General features: G+C 41.7%; 1 protein-coding gene across 1 annotated transcript in view; it reads left to right on the top strand.

The window, feature by feature from the left end:
• Positions 1-16,520, top strand: part of LOC126456113 (uncharacterized) — a 605,540-nt gene that overhangs the window by 451,320 nt on the left and 137,700 nt on the right. The window lies entirely within an intron of this gene.

Raw genomic sequence — 16,520 nt, 5'->3', positions numbered from 1 at the left:
AAGATGTCATTAAAACTGTGCGGAATGGGATAGCCTGTGTGAAACATGTGGAAAATATGATCACTTAGAGTTTGGTCTACTGCAGTGCGTACACACCAACAATGATAAACTGTAACATGTTCCCAGGTTGCCCTACAAAGTGAGCATAGTGTCCCATTCCACTGTCTGCAGCAACTGAATTACCACCTCATTTACGACTGCGAAAGAATCTGCTGGTCGTAATTGTTCGTTCAGTGTTCACGATATTTTTTCTTCCACGACCTGAGTGTGTCTGGTCTACAGATTCGTTAACCTTCAGTCACCGATGGTACACAAATGTAGAGTTTTCCGGCTAAATGACCTTGATTTGTAATGCAGCAGATAATTCTTCGTATTTCGTCATTTTTATTTTACTTCACCCGTTCAAGCATTGACCTTTCCCTTGTGAGGAGGACAATAATAACCATTTCGTGTAATGTTTGTTTGACCAGCATCAAATGACATGAGTCTATGTTAAAAAGTACTGTTTGATATTCCAACCTGTTGTAAGCAAAGGATAAATTAAAAGTAAAACGCGGTCTAGGGTGCCTTGCCACGGTCCCCCCCCCCCCCCCCTCCCCCTGTCGGAGGTTCGAGTCGTCCCTTGGGAGTGTGTGTGTGTGTGTGTGTGTGTGTGTGTGTGTGTGTGTGTGTGTGTGTGTGTGTGTGTTGTCCTTAGCGTAAGTTAGATTAAGTAATGTGTAAGCCTAGGGACCGAAGACTTCAGCAGTTTGGTCCCTTACAACTTACAACAAATTTCCATTTTTCCAAAAGTAAAACCTCTGCAATACACAGGAAGGAAAATAAGTCACTGAAGTACGAAACACAACTCTAATGCAAGTAAATCAACTCAGTAATTATATCTGCAGCCATTTTTCCTCAGCTGCTACTTCAGTTTTGTTTATTACACACAACTGAATGTTTCTTTTCAGCCATCTCTTTCTATTACACGTTACAAGGGGGTCTGCAAAATAAAAGATAATTATTTACTTTTGTTGCGAAACACGTAGCGTTTCCTGGTCAGCAAATCTAGGTTACGTTATTTGTAGTTACGGAATTGAGGTTTACTACTTTTACGTTTCCTATTATTGTCGTATGCTGTTGGCCCTTGTCTAGCCAACAGAAGAATGCACCGTTTTCCAGTTAACTGTACGACACAATTAAGCATTTAATTGGCCATAAAATTGCTTGCTGCACCCTGCACTTCGCCTTGCTGGGGCGTAAACTGAAGGATCACGGGAATTACATGTACTACTGGGAGATAGTCTCACTGCAAAGTATGTACAGTCAGTTATCTATTATTTAATAGACCATTGATGTTTAACACTACTGCAAGGGGTATTCAATAAGTAATGCAACAATTTTCGTTCTGAAAGCAGGTTGTTTGTATTCGGAGTTCCAGTACATATTATTGTTCCCCACTGCTTTACCTACAAAACCCAATTTTTCAGTGTAATCTCTGTTCAGTGCGACGGGCTTACACCTCCTTACGGGGAGGGCTTGTATGCCCGCATGGTACCACTCCACTGTTAAACATCGGAAACGTCTTGTTGTAGCAATAACTTCCCCGACATCCACGTACTGCTTCCCGCGGAGTGCATTGTTCATTCGGCCAAACAGATTGAAGGAGGAAGGTGCGACGTCCGGGCTGTGGATGAGGCGGAATGGTCCAATGAAATTTCGTGAGCGCTTCTCGGACGTGTCTCCACTACCAACAGAGACGTCCAGTTGATCGGCGAGGTGTTTTGTTGTGATCCGTAGACCACCTCGAATGAGTGTGTGCGCACGTTCTAACAACTGCAGGAGTCAGAGCTATGTGCGGCCGGCCGGCACGCGCGGCCTTGCGCCGATGACAGATGCCTCGCCCAAAAAGCTTCGTATACATTTTGCAAGCACCTATGAATATCTGTGATGCTCTTTTTTCCGCCAAAAGAAAGGCAATGGCAGCTCTCTGCTTGGAAGACACGTCCGTTACAGACGGCAGTTGGAGGGCTACGTATAGCGCCGCCACAGATAAGTTCATTAAACTACAGGTGATCAAACGGGAATATTTCACGATGCTCCACAACAAATTTCGCAAGTGAAATATGGGTTGAATACCACACACACTTTCAGTTGAAAAGACGTATAATGTTCATTCTCATCTATACAATAAAGACAAATGAAATTAATTCTAGCAAATGACTACACCTTTCATCACACTCAGTGCGTTTTCCTCTCTATGCGGAGTACGGATGTAGACGTGGATAGCTGAGGTCGCGCACAGCTGCAGATCTCGCGTGGAGTCGCGGAAGCCTCGTGCAGCCGTTGCAGCTGCCAGCTATGCAGGCGCTCACCTCGCCGCCAGAATACATACGAGTTGCAATCTAAATACAAAGACCTGAGTGTTGGTACAATCCGATCCTCCTCCTGACATGATTGCAGCTAGACAGCTCAGATGGTACAGGAAGTGAACAGAGCTGGACTTCTGCGTTGTAAACAACCGTCAGGCGGAATCAAGCAAGTCATTATTCTCGTATACTACGTCTAGAGAGACTATAAAGTGTCAGCCCATGACCTCTATTTTGGGTGTAATAAAAACACTGATGTCTTGGGGTCTGTGTCAATGAAAGACGCATGCGCAATGTGAACGTAACCGACCCAAGTGATGCTCACTGAAGTTCCTTCAGAGGATGTCTACCGTAGCTATTATTAATTTTCACTTACTACGTATACGAAGTGGGTACGATTCTCCACAGTCACAGCTAAAACACTCTTTATTGCCACGCTATGAATTCGAGGGTATATGAGTTGGATAAATTTTTTGTTTTTAATCTTTTTTTTTCAGCATTGCAGCCCAGTCAGCAATCGTGATAATCTAATATGTAAGAAACTATCAGCCTCGATTGCGGTAATGAAGCCCAAGTAATTGAGCCTTCTTCAGAAGATGTACTTGAATCTATAATTTGTGTAAGAGGGCATGGTCTAGAATAAAACTAAAACACCCTGAATAGGCGTAGTCACATTTTGTTGTTTGGCAGCGCGTTATCTAGCCCTACTTCGTTCCACGTGAGCTCCCGAGGCCCACCGCACGGCGTCCATGGAGACGAGGCGCACGCCAGAGCTTAAGTCTTGGTGTTGACTTAGTACTTATGTACCGCATTTTTGAAACGTGACTACGCCTATTCAGGCTGTTTTAGTTTTATTCTAGCCCATGCCCTCTTAGGCAAATTATAGATTCAGGTATATCTTCTAAAGAAGGCTCAATTATTTGGGCTGAAACCTACGTAAAGGTTGGTTTCATTACCGCAATCGATGTTGATAGTTTCTTACATATTTAATCTTTTTCCCACGGTCATACTGTCATATCTTTTAGGATTTTTTATGACTTTAGTGGTAAGGTTTCATTTGTTTAAAATTTCGTAACTAGCTTTAAAATGAGCACATTGTTCCTAAGACTATTTTCGTTCCGTCGTTACAAGAAAATGCGTGTTTTTCTCACCAGATGCGTTTCGCTTTGTTGAGTTAAGGCATCATCAGTGGTCTGTAATTAAAGATACATACAATTTGATTTGTTTTTAAGATCGAAAAACAGTTTATCAGCTCGTTGGTTCTTGTTGGTTTCTCGCCTGCATCAGGAAATGCCGCCTGCTGCCACGTCTTCGGTGTCTTTCTACATTAGACACCGATAATTGTAGTCTAATTTTTCGCTGCTCTGCAGAGCTATGCATTTCTTAAGTTTTACACAGCACACCTATTCATATACCACTACCTACGGTTAATTTTTATACATCAAAGTAATCAAAGTATATACTGTGTTTTGTAGTTTTGCCAACACAACATTGCCACTAGTTTGTCTTCGACCTATATTTCTTTTTAGTTAATTGTGTGTGTTGTTGTATTCAATTATGTCACGATGTCTTTGTATACTGTGTAAGAGTAATGAAGGAACAGTAATGGAGTGTTTGTGATTAGTGGACATAAGTACATGGTAGTGTGATGAACAAAGGTGAGGAGCAAGAAGTGAAACGAAAGTGGTGGTGGTGCTGTAGGATGGGAGAGGCTCTTTTCTTATTCGTGTGATTTCTTCAGTTATTTTATATAGTGTCTTGTCTTCAATATTTATTGGGTTGTGGAGCAATTGTTATTTTATATTGATGCTCAGTGTATGTCGGAACTTTCTTGGAAAGGGAGGTGTGTCTGTCTTTACTGATTCTTAGGACGATCATATTATTTTCAATTTTGCTTGGTGTCTGGTGTTGCTGTTTTAGATGATCTGCAAATGTTGAATGGTTTGTACCTTACTTCATTACTCTTGTGTGTTCTTTATATATATTCCATCGAATGTTCTCCCAGTCATTCCAATGCATACTTTTTCGCAATATCTGCAGCTGAGATGGTAAATATCAGATTGTTGGTATCTGTCTGGCTTTGATTTCAATATTTGGATGGAGTTTTGTATTGTGTTTTTTGTTTTGTAAACAATGTTTATGCCTTGTTTTTTCAATGTATGACCTATTTTAGGTGTGAATTTGTTGTTACAGGTCATTCTATGCCATTTTTTGTGGTAGTGCGGTTGTGTATGTTACTGTGGTTTGGATAGTTTTTTCCTTATCTTTCTTTATTTTTCAGTTTAGTTTGTTTACCATTGTTTCTTCTGTCCATTTTTAATGCTATTTATTTTATAATGACCAGCTCTTTTTGGTAACCAGAAGTGTTCAGGAGGATCCTTTCAATCCGTTTAACGTGTATCTGATTGCAGCCTGTTCACGATTCTGTGTGCCGTTTGAGGCTGCATTTAAGGGAGTGTCATTTACATAATTAACTAAAAACATATATGTATATAGGTTAAAGACAAACTACTGGCGATGATATACTGGCAAAACTGCAAAGCACAATACACACTTAGAAGTTTAAAAATAAGCAGTAGATAGTGGTGTGCGAAAAAGTTTTTTGCGCAAAACGTAAGAAATGCATAGATATGCAGAGCAACGAAAAATTAGGCTATAATTATGTGTCTCATGGAGGACACTAAAGACGAGCTAACAGATCGCATTTTCGGATGTAGGCGAGAAACGAAGCAGAAATCACCGTAAGAAACTCCAACAAATTGTTAAAGAACTGATTTTCGATCCTAAAAACAAATCAAATTGTAACTATCTTTAATTGCAGGTCACTGATGGTGCTTTGCCTCAAAGCATTTTCTTAGAGTTGTAACGACGGAACGAAAATACCCTCAGGAATTGTAAAGCAACTACGGACAATATGGCCAAACAGATGAACTGATTATATTACTTCTATTGATGAGAGCTACTTTATTGGTGATAATTGTTAGCTGATTTACTGTTGTAAGAAATCAATTTGTAAGTCTCCATACAGTTAATCATAAAAAATGTGATAGATGTCTCACACTGCTACCTCAAAATCTTCACAGTAAAGATGTCTCGATCGTGTATTGGGAAAGGAGGGATGGGGTATAGGCACACAACGTGTCAGCGTCATAGGCATATGATTCTCTCTTCTTTTCAGGCGATTAAAATGTTCCACAGTTTTCTGAGCGGGCTTCCAAAGGTATCATTACTTCCTCTTCTGGTATTTCTAATGAAAACCTACAAACCACTGTGGGTGAATCGATGTCTAATATATACGAAAACTCAATTCCTAGAGGTGCAATAAGAATGTTGCTCACACACACACTGAAGTTCATGGTGCTTACACACGCCATTCGAAATTTAAGATGCTTCTTCGGTGGAAAGGTCGAAAACCAATAATAAACCAATTAAAAAAAATCTTTTGACATGCAAGTATTGGGGGACTGGCATTGGCATGCCAACTATTTCGACTGTAAAGCATGCGTCTTGAACTTAGTAATATGTTTTAGAGTTAAATTTTTTAAAAGTAAAACGAATGCTCTGAAAATAAATGAATGGACGCTATGCCACTGCCACACTCCCTGTAGGAGGACCTCCGGCAGAAGTGTTCGGAAGTGGTAGATGTCAACATCAATGTGAATGAAAAATCTCGAGTAAGGCGTGGAAGCATATTCAGATAGAAAAGAAAGATCACAATGTTCGTCTGGACAAATCCAACAGAATCCTATCCACCACCGTGAGCGCAACATGGTACGATGTGTCCATTATTCTTTCGGCAAAGAGATTAGGCTACATTAAGATGAAACCGAGTCTTTATTATAACGAATGCCAGTTGGTTGGACCTGGGATTGGGAAAACCATCTATAATAAACAGGACTACGGAAGCACATCAGTGATGGATATACGATCCGGTTAGAACCTACTCCAAGTAAACAATAAGTTACACAGGTTAATGGAGCATAATGTGTATTACAAGTAAAAGTCAATTGAATAAAAAGAAATTGTGCGAGAAATTGGTTAAGGTACGATAAGCAGGAAATTCGGGTTCAATTTTGTATCAGACAAAATTTCTGAGTTGCCACTGTATATGCATCACTTTTTCTTTCGTTTCTCCTCTAAGAGCAAATGAGCTACCTTTGGCACAAAGAAATGACATTGGCAGGAAGATTTTCGGACGAAATACCGTAAGAGGAAGTAAAGATATTCCGAGAAGATTAAGGAATTGTGTAGTCGTTCTTTCTGTCACAGTGTATCTATCTCGAAAACTGAGTTCCTGCGGTGCCTGACTGCAGTGTTTCCTGAATTCAAGCGTTCCTTCAGTTTCTGGCGAGACCCAAAAGATTCAACGTCCACTCAAGTAATTTCATTGTGCTGTAGAAAAGTCGGGCAGCTATTAAACAGAGATATTTGTCTGGTCGACCTTAATAATTAACTGTTAGGCACTGCTGATCGTGAAATGGACAGTACCAGACGTCAGCCGCCCTTGCCAACTGCTGCAGAGAATTCAGTTACTGATCAGGTTGAATAAAAGCCCTATTCGACAAAATTGGGTTTTAATTGCTGTGTTACTGGCCAGAATATTGTCTGATCTTCGTTTCTCAAGAGATCAGTACGATACGGTGACAAATACGGACGTTAAGTTACGTTGTGTAAATTATGATACCACTTAGTTCTTTAGAGGTACTACGAGGAGTCAGCTTCAGCTTTTGAACTTCGGAAACAGACCCACAGCTGACTTGTGTGGCGCCACTATCATTTCTCCTTTTCATTTTTCCTAAGCGAATAGTGCGTGGAAAGAGCACTGTCTGTAAGATTCTGAATGGGCTCTTGCTTTTACCTAGTTTTGCAAGCGTGGGCATTTCGTGAGAGGTATGTGGAAGGAATAATAGGTTGTCCGACTGTCCTTGGAACGCAAGATGTCGGAAACCTTTACGAGGTGCATGGTGACTCTCGTGTAGCTACTGCCACTGGATTTCGTTGAACATCCCGCTATCGCTCTTGCGCATATTAAATGAACCCGTTCAGTAAACGGGAAGCTCTCTCTTTCGTAATGCAGTTTGTCAATAAAAAAATACCACTTTTCCAAAAGCAACAGTTCAGTTCATGAAATAAATACCAAGAATAAGAATAATCTTCACAAAGATTAAAGTCACTTACCTTGGTCCAGAAAGGCGAGTCCACTATTCAGGAAAACACATTTTCAATAAGTAGCAAGCAGCACCTAATAAGTTTCAGCCCTCATTCAGTTCAGTTTAAGAGGGGCCTAAACGATTTATTGATGGCCAACTCTTTCTATTCTTCATTTCGCAGCAGTACCAAGTGATATGTATGTCACAATAATATCAATTAATGCGAGTATTTGTACAGTCTGTCTTCTATACAAATTCAGTGCAGTAATGCAACCATTGTAAATAAGTGCTATAAAATAATTTATTTCATTTAATGATGCATTACCAGAATAGCCTAAGAATTATCATATACGCCTCAGTGTACTGAACTCTTACGTGTTTTGTGACGAATTATTTATTACCTTTTAAACAAAAATCTTCAGAGTTTCTTTACTTATTCCATATCCATGAAACCATTTCACTTCTTGCTTGTGGAAGGTATATCACTATAATTTTTTCTTTGTAAATATTATGTATTCCTGTTTTCTGACATTTTGTACATCCTGTATGGTTTCCTCACTACGGACCCATTGGAACGAAAAGTACGTCTAATTAATAAGACAGCGGTAGAGACACTTTTGATATCGCTGACAGCGGTCTGCGCCCTCGGCAGGAGATTCTGTGGCTGGACGGACTAGCAGTTAGCAAGTGGATAGGGAAGTGTGTGGACATGATTTTGTTAGTGAACACTCTGTGTTGGTAGGGCATGCATTGTAAAGTGAGATGAAATGATGTGTTTATAAGAAAATACCAAAGGAAATGTATGATGATAGATGTTTGGTTGATAATGTTTGGGTAGTGGAATTATTGACAACTATATGAGTTTTGAAACTGGATGCCACATGATTAAGATAATATTTTTAAATACATTTTTTGCTTTTCAACAAAATCTTTTTGCTGACCATATGCCTCTTAGTAGTTACAATCCTTTTATTTAGCTGGCTGTGGTTGTTACTTGCTGTAACTGCTGTAGTTGTTATGAAGAAAGGAGTTTGTACTGTTGGTATTCGTGACTGAAATAAGTTTAGGCAATGAAAAGAGTTGGAGATAGTTCCATATTTCTATAATTTGATGTTTTTTGGATTTGTATATTGTCAGGTTTTCTTGTAATTCAGGGCCATTCTTCTGTGTTAATTATTGGAAGTCATGTTGTCAATGTTAGCAGTCAGAGTGCGTTGTGCTAGTATATTTTGGGTAATAAACGAATAGGTTAGGTTTGAGTTATCTTTGTCAGGGAGAATTCTGTAGGTCAATCTTTACTAAAAATAATTAAAGAGAGAGTTTAAACAGTATGGAAGTGAATCGAACGCCTCCCGAAAGTCTGGGAACTCGTCGTCGTCGTCGTCGTCGTCGTCGTCGTCGTCGTCGTCGTCTGCAGTCTTCTGGATCTCGTGAACAAGCAGCAAGAGCTGCATCCATGTCGATTTTTATAGAAGAGAATTTTGTCATCCTTATTGTGACTAGGCGAAATTACTTTCGTCTGGCCCCGGCTGTGGGTTCTTTGAGTGATCTGGGGGAGAGTTCAATTTTAGCTACAACAGATGAAGTATCAGTCCACTTTATTACATAAATGAATAAAAGAACTTTGACAACTTTTACAACTGTCATGGGCTAGCAAAGCGTCACTGGATGCACTAATCAACACTGCTCTCTTCAGGTACAATTTTCAACATTAACAACACTAAAAGTTCTTTTGAAACTTTAGCTACTCGATTGTCCTGTACTGTGATGGTCACTGCTGTAGTTGAGGTCGGGGGGCAGAGTTCTCGCTAGCTGGACACTTCACTGACTTCAGCACGAGGGCGCTGCAGAACTGATGGTGGTCTTCCGGAGCGCCTCCTACACGTCTTTGCGGATTGCAGCGAGCCCTCGCTAATGTCTGAGGTACCGATTCACGCCGCCGATTTTGGTGTGGCACCACGAGCTATGTACTACACCTCAGTCCTAAACGGTCATATTACACGAACATAAAGCAGAGTTCATAATTCTACAACATATTGACATCATAACTGTGAATCTAAGTCCTCAGCTTAAACTGACCTTCTGTGCTGCAATAGGCCTATTACGGCTACTGTTGCCTTTGGTAAGCTATGCATAGAATTTTATCATTATTTGCTTGAATTTATATTTACATATTATGCCCTGTATGATGTGTGTATACATTGGTATTCAGGTCTAGTTACTCTTGACTTCCATTCCACATCGATGGGAACTGTCGCTTATTAAATTGCGGTTTACGACTATGTCTTGTAGCTAAATTGTGGCAGCATGTTGACATTTTTCCACATCACCGGATGTTGTCCAACGTATTTTAGTTTCTGTTTGTATGGTAACGAATTTCTGACTGCACGTTTGACAGTTGCACCAACGATGTTTGCAGAGTTGCTTTCGGCAGTCTGCGATCTACGACTGACGGCGGTTCGCGCAGGTAGAGAAACGAACGGGGACTGCATTGTTGGTGGTTCCAAGCGACAGCTGCGGTACGCGCATTGCTTTTCACTTCATGTAAGCGTGTATCCCACAAACTATAACTCTCACTTTCTTGTGTAGACTTTGTCACTTACCGCCACTATCAGCCATGACAAATCGCAACAAACGGAATAAAAAAATCACGTTTAATATGCTCCCACTGGGTTCGACATAGCAGAGCGCCCATCGGCTGTCGGAGAATGCGTGACGTAAGTGCGTAGAACGAGTCTAAAGTCGATCGCCATCGTTTGTGACTCCTACTATAGTTGATAAACCGTTGGCTCTTGGCTGCTAATTTTATCTTTGACTACGAAGTGTTTTTGTTATGGCCCTCTTTGTCCGTTTTCATAATTTAAAATCTAATAGAATTTTCTGTACAGTTTCAATTTTTTATTCTGTTTGTTCGTTTAGTATGTTCTGTGGTTGTGACGAACGTTCTTGGAGAAATGAAAATATCTGTGCACAAATTGGAACATTCACAGAACATAATAAACGAACAAACAGACTTTAAGAATAAAAAATATATGGAAAAGTTCATTGCGATCTTAAATTACGATAGTGAATAAACACAGAAATAACAAAAACACTTCATAGGCAAAGATAAAATTAGTAGCAAAGGTCAAACAATCGATAGACTTCGTAGAGTACGAAAGCAACTTAAAAATACGTCATCATTGGTGCAATTGTCAAATGTGTCGTCAGAAATTCGTTACCATGTAAATATAAATTAAAATACGTTGGACAGCATCCAGTGATACGAAAAAATACCAACATAGTGTCACAATTTCGCTAAAAGACATAGCCGTAGACAGCAATTTAGTAAGCGACACTACCCACCGATGTAAAAGAAATTAAGCAAATAATGATGAATTCTGTGTATTATTCGAAGATAGGTTGACAATGGCAATGATAGCCAAAATAGGCTTATTGCAGTACAGAAACTCAATTTAGGCAGGAGACTTGGATACACATTTATAATGCTATTACAAAAGTTACAACACGCTGCGTTTTCAGAAGAAAGTAAAATATTGACATCATTGCTACAGGTAGTGCACCTGTTCGACAATACTTCCTGTAAACAGAAGATAATTGCACCTTTTTCATGTAGCTCGCTCCAGCAAAGTAAACTGAACTGCAGATAAATGTGAAGCGATCTGTTTCGCACAGTCTGCTTTACATTATAATATCCAGATGTGTTGTTGACCGATTTTAATCGATATGATTTCGCGCTATCACTTACTTCAGTGTCCGCCATTATGTTGTTCAGGGACATAATAGTTGTAATATCAATATAAACTATATTGTTTTACAACGTAGTTTTTTCCGTGGAGAAGGGGACGCGGAAGTTAGACTGAGCGACGAGAAAGTTAGGAGGCGCAAAATACATTACTCCGCTCCGATGGGTCAAACTACATACAATCGGTAGAGTTCATTTTATCGTTTACAGAAGCACCCTGTATCACAAAATTATTCGTGTCACTTGCGGACTGAGATGGAAGAGGAGGAGGAGTTAGAGATCGAAACTGACGAAAAATGCTCATCGAACATCATCTGTTTTTAAGTCTTCAAGCAATCATGGTCGGTAACATTGGCATGTTATCCAGCAGAAACAAAGAACTCGTTTACCGTTAGATGGCGTGTCTGTCAAATGCCAACCTCAGAATTTGAACCGCTGTATCATCAAGCATTTTTTATCGCCATTTATGAAATTGTAACTTAATGATACAATTTCTAATGTCATTGGACGTGAAAATATGCAGTCTGCATTTGCGCCGCTGTTGCATGTCAGTCTAACCCGGCAATATTGCATGACTCTTTTTTGTGAAGAGACGTGTTGATGTGGCCATAACGTCCCTGCAGAACGACGCTTTTTGCCGCCTATAACAAGTAATGATCGCCACCTGGTGTTCGACGTGCCTTCTCGTACCGGACTTTTCAATGCCAGCGCCCACCCGTCCGTATTTATAGTTCGACGTTCTGCTTTTATTACCCCTAGTCACAAAAGAGCCGCTCGGGGCGGACACAACAGCGTCACAAATTTACGCTGTCTTTAAAACCCGGCCTCAAAGGTTTTCCCTTCTTGCAACAGCGTTCGTTGTCTCGCTTTCTCAGTATTTCGGCCCCTCGCTTGTGTCCAACAGCTCCTCTCAAAGACGCTGTCAGTTTAGATAGCAGACGTGCATTCTCTGCCTCCGGACTGCTCTGTTAGAATAACACACAGAAGAACTACCATTGGGGTAAAACGTTGGTCCTAGGGTCGGCGTCGAGAGCTTTAAGGCAGCGTGCAGAGCCTCTACGAGTAGTTCTGTCAAGAAAGGAAGTTTAGCTTTCCACTTGTCTCCGGTATGAATGTTGCTGTGAGTTTCTGTTATCAGTGTTTCTTTCAGATTCCAGACACGTCAGACATACGGAAACCAATTACTTGCTCTTCTAAGAGATAGATAAAAGTAAGCAGGTCGATTCCGTGTTTGTCTAGGGTTTCGGGCCACGTTTGAGTGAGCACGTTTTCGACTTCGCTAATGAATATATGCAGATACTATATACAGTACATAGCCTGATTTTCAGACGGGTTAAGCACTTCGAAACTTAGAGCACGAAACACTTTATTCCGCATGAAGAGTCGAACTTAGAGGCAGAGATGATTTCCGGTGTGTCCAGGCCAGCCGTAGATTTATGCAGATTGTGTCTGTTGCAAACCGTAGTCGGAGACAACTATGATTTGAGGTAGTGTCACGTGATAAAAACTAGTCACCCCTTAATCTACACGTATAAATCGCAACCCAGCTTATAGTTTGTGGTAAAAATAGCGAAGTACCTCCGTCAATTCCTTCCATCTCTCCCCCTCCCCCTTCCACCTCCAGCACCTCGTTCAAGTAGCGAATGGCACGAGTGAAGAAGGAAAAATTATTCTAAGCGTTCGTACGTTTTCAGCTCTCTAATTTTACCTTCACGGTTTTTCGCGAAACATTTGTAGGGAAGAGGAATATGTTGCAACTTGCGTACTCTTTCGTAATTTTAACATTAAATCACAACTTCAAGCAGAGCTCCATCTGTCTACCATCTGTGCTGGGTACAAGTAATTATATCTCGTCGTTTCACATTAAATTGCTCCGTATGCATACTCCCAGATACGTAATGGATTGGACTGTTCCCAGACACTTAGGTAATCGTGCACTCTTACAGTACTAGGTCTTCCTGCTGTTTGTGCGCAACGTACTACGTTTGTTTATGTTGGGACTCAATGGCCAATCCCGGCGGTAAGCCTCAATACTTTGCAGGTCTTGCTGTATTCCGCTGGTTCGTAGGGTGGTTGTTTTTGATGGGGGGGGGGGGGGGGGGGGGAAGACAAAACAGCGAGATCGTCGGTCCCATCGGATGAGGGAAGGGTGGGACGGGAATCAGTCATGACTTTTCAAAGAAACCGTCCCGATATATACATGAAGCGATTTAGGGAAATGACGGAAAACCTACATCAGAATGGACGGACGCTGGTTTAAACCATCGTCCTCCCGAATGCGAGTCCAGTGTGCTAACCAGTGCGCCACTTAACTGGGTCCATTGTAATTTTCAATTTTTGCGACTTCTGCATCACCCGCGAACAGCCTCATTGTGTTCCGACACTATATTCCTTATCATTTATATACACTGTGAACAGTAAAAGTCATATCATACTTCCTTGGGGTACGCCCGAAGTTATCTTTATCTCTGAAGATATCTCTCCGTTAAGAGAGGTATGCTATTTTGTGTTTTAATCAGCCACAACGCTGATTAACATTGTATGCGTTCGTATTTTATTCATTAAATGACTGTGCAGAACTGTAGCAACGAATGCGGCATCACCCAGTGCTCCAGTGACTACTGCTTTCTGGGTATCGTTCACGAACAGTGTGCGCTGGGTTTCACACAATCGCCCTTTGCGGAATTCTTGTTCATTCCTACCGCGGAGATAATACGGCATCGAACAACTTGTTCCCAAATTCTACATCATCATTACATCAGTCATACTGGCCTGCGGCTGAGTGCGTCGATTTTCTTGGCAGAATGTGAATCTGATGCAAAGCCACGAGACTTAAAAGGGCAATAGCCTTCGACTACAGCAGTTGTTGTTACTACTGATTTTAAGCTATGAATACACTTCTAATCAGTAATGCTTCAGTATTTGCAGTGGGGAGGTTTTAGGAAGCAATTGTACATGAAACAAACGGCAAATTTAGATTGCTAAAATACAGGGAGAACGAAAGTTCACTAAAGCGAGGCTAATCGTAAATCCGATGTGTGTGTCGCACTGAAATACTGAACAAATATGTGCGAATCAAGCCATCTTGGTGTGCCAGAGTGAATATATCTCCAAAATGTGCTCTCCATTTCAGATCAGACGAACAGTGGGAGCCAGATGCTGACAGTTACGAAACCGAAACAAATGAAAACAAACATCTCCTGAAAAGTTACTGAATATTTCTAGAATCTGCTCCCCAGGCGGAATCAACCAATGTTTTACTACTTCTCCTGCTTCCCATTTCCTTGGGAACATAGGGAATAAAAATTATTATAACTGTTGGCCTGAAGGCCGATAGCATTCTTTTCACACGTTCTTCGACGAACAGGAAGGAACCTTAAAATAGGACACGGTAAGAAGTACCAACTGCCACACAGCTACCCTGTCTCTCAATAATTAGTGCCACACACGCGGTACCGTTCAAATGGCTCTGAGCACTATGGGACTTAACTTCTGAGGTCATCAGTCCCCTAGAACTTAGAACTACTTAAACCTAACTAACCTAAGGACATCACACACATCCATGCCCGAGGCAGGATTCGAACCTGCGACTGTAGCGGTCGCGCAGTTCCAGACTTTAGCGCCTAGAACCGCTCGGCCACTCCGGCCGCCCGCGGTACCGGTCACGTTCGAAAAACATTAAGTTTGCCGCGTTTCGTAATTGGCGAATACTGTTTGTACTGTTAATATAAACAACTGGAGCGAGGTTACGCGCATCAATATGCAATAAAAGGTCAATAATTTATCTACTTATATTGCTTTTATTTTATGTGGAAAAGCATTTGACATGTTTAACAAGATCAAGTTATTTAAAGTTTTTCTGGGTCAGGGTCTTCAGCAGCAGTATGGCTAATACAATCAACTCCCGTGCCGAGCTGGATAAAACCGAATTGAAGAATCGTCGGGCGTCACCAGTACTCAGATCAGTGACCATCCGGGGACAGTTATTTCAACTTTTTATTTAGGGCAGAGGGGACAAGATGGATGGTGGCGGAAAGTCCCTCATCAGTCTTTGCGCCAGTATCGTTGAGTAAAATTCAAGACTCTGAGAAGTGTCACACGAATTAAAAGTTTTCCATATTGTTGATGGTGATCCGGCCCCAAAACCCTCCGTCTCTGGATGTCCCGTTAGTTTGCCTAATTTTAGCTACTAATATTTTAGTGTTGGTGACGTCAACTGTTCACCGTGTAAGGATAGTATCTCCGCCATGTTAATGACGTCATCGGTGCTTCGATACATTATCGCGTTGTTAAAACGCGCTAGTTCATTCTGTCACGGCTACCTTATTAGGGGGTGGTTATAATTAAACTTCCCGTATTTAAAACTAATTACCGCACAAGTACCACACTTGGTATCATTAATGTCCGGAGTCTGGGGTGCATGATTTCCATGCGTCACAGCGCCACAGTCCCGTTCAAACTATGGCCACCAGGTGCCGTGATCGTTCATCTGGATTCATAGTCTCACACACTTGACCAGTCGCAGTGCACTTGTTGACGTCTCAACATGAATTTGGACAAAAGGAGCAGGGTATTATTGGTGAAGCTGTATTATCAAAACAGCAGTAATGCTGCAGCTGCATTTCGAGAATATCGCCGGCTGAAAGGATTACGTAAGGGTCCTCTTCGTCCACCTGCTGTGCGGATCATGATGAAGTTCGAATCACCTGGAGAACTGGGTGTCGCTCCGGGAAGAGGCCGACGACCGGTTGCACCACAGCTGGTGGATGAAATCGCTGTTGGTATGGCAGACAGGAGCTGCGCACAATTCCCGATCGTCAGGTAGTGCGCGTGCTGTGACACGACAGTTAAACATCCAGTGGTCCACTGAACGGAAGGTGCTTCGAACCATTCTCATGTGGTATCCCTACAAGATGCATATCGCACAGCGGCTTGCACCACAGGACGCACGGCGGCGTGTTGACTTAACTCTCCAGTTTTTCGCATGGCTTGCCCTGGACCATCCTATGGACAGACGAAGCTCATTTTTCTCTGACGGGTGCGGTGAAGACCCACAACTGCTGTGCATGAAGTTCCTCTGAACGGTGAACGTGTCACCGTATGGTGTGGCTTCAAAGCTACGTTCATCATTGGACCATTCTTTCCTGAACAGGTTGGCGCTCAAGGACGAAAGACGTGCAATGTGGCTGGCCAGCGTTACTGCGATATGCTTCGCCAGCATGTCATACTCGCACTACAGGAGAGGCGCTTTGGGATCAACAGTTTTCATGCAAGATA

The sequence above is a fragment of the Schistocerca serialis genome, chromosome 2 (assembly GCF_023864345.2).
Source record: "Schistocerca serialis cubense isolate TAMUIC-IGC-003099 chromosome 2, iqSchSeri2.2, whole genome shotgun sequence".
Taxonomy (NCBI): Eukaryota; Metazoa; Arthropoda; class Insecta; order Orthoptera; family Acrididae; genus Schistocerca; species Schistocerca serialis.
Note: the sequence above shows the minus strand (reverse complement) of the source record. Positions and strands in the feature narration are given on the sequence as shown.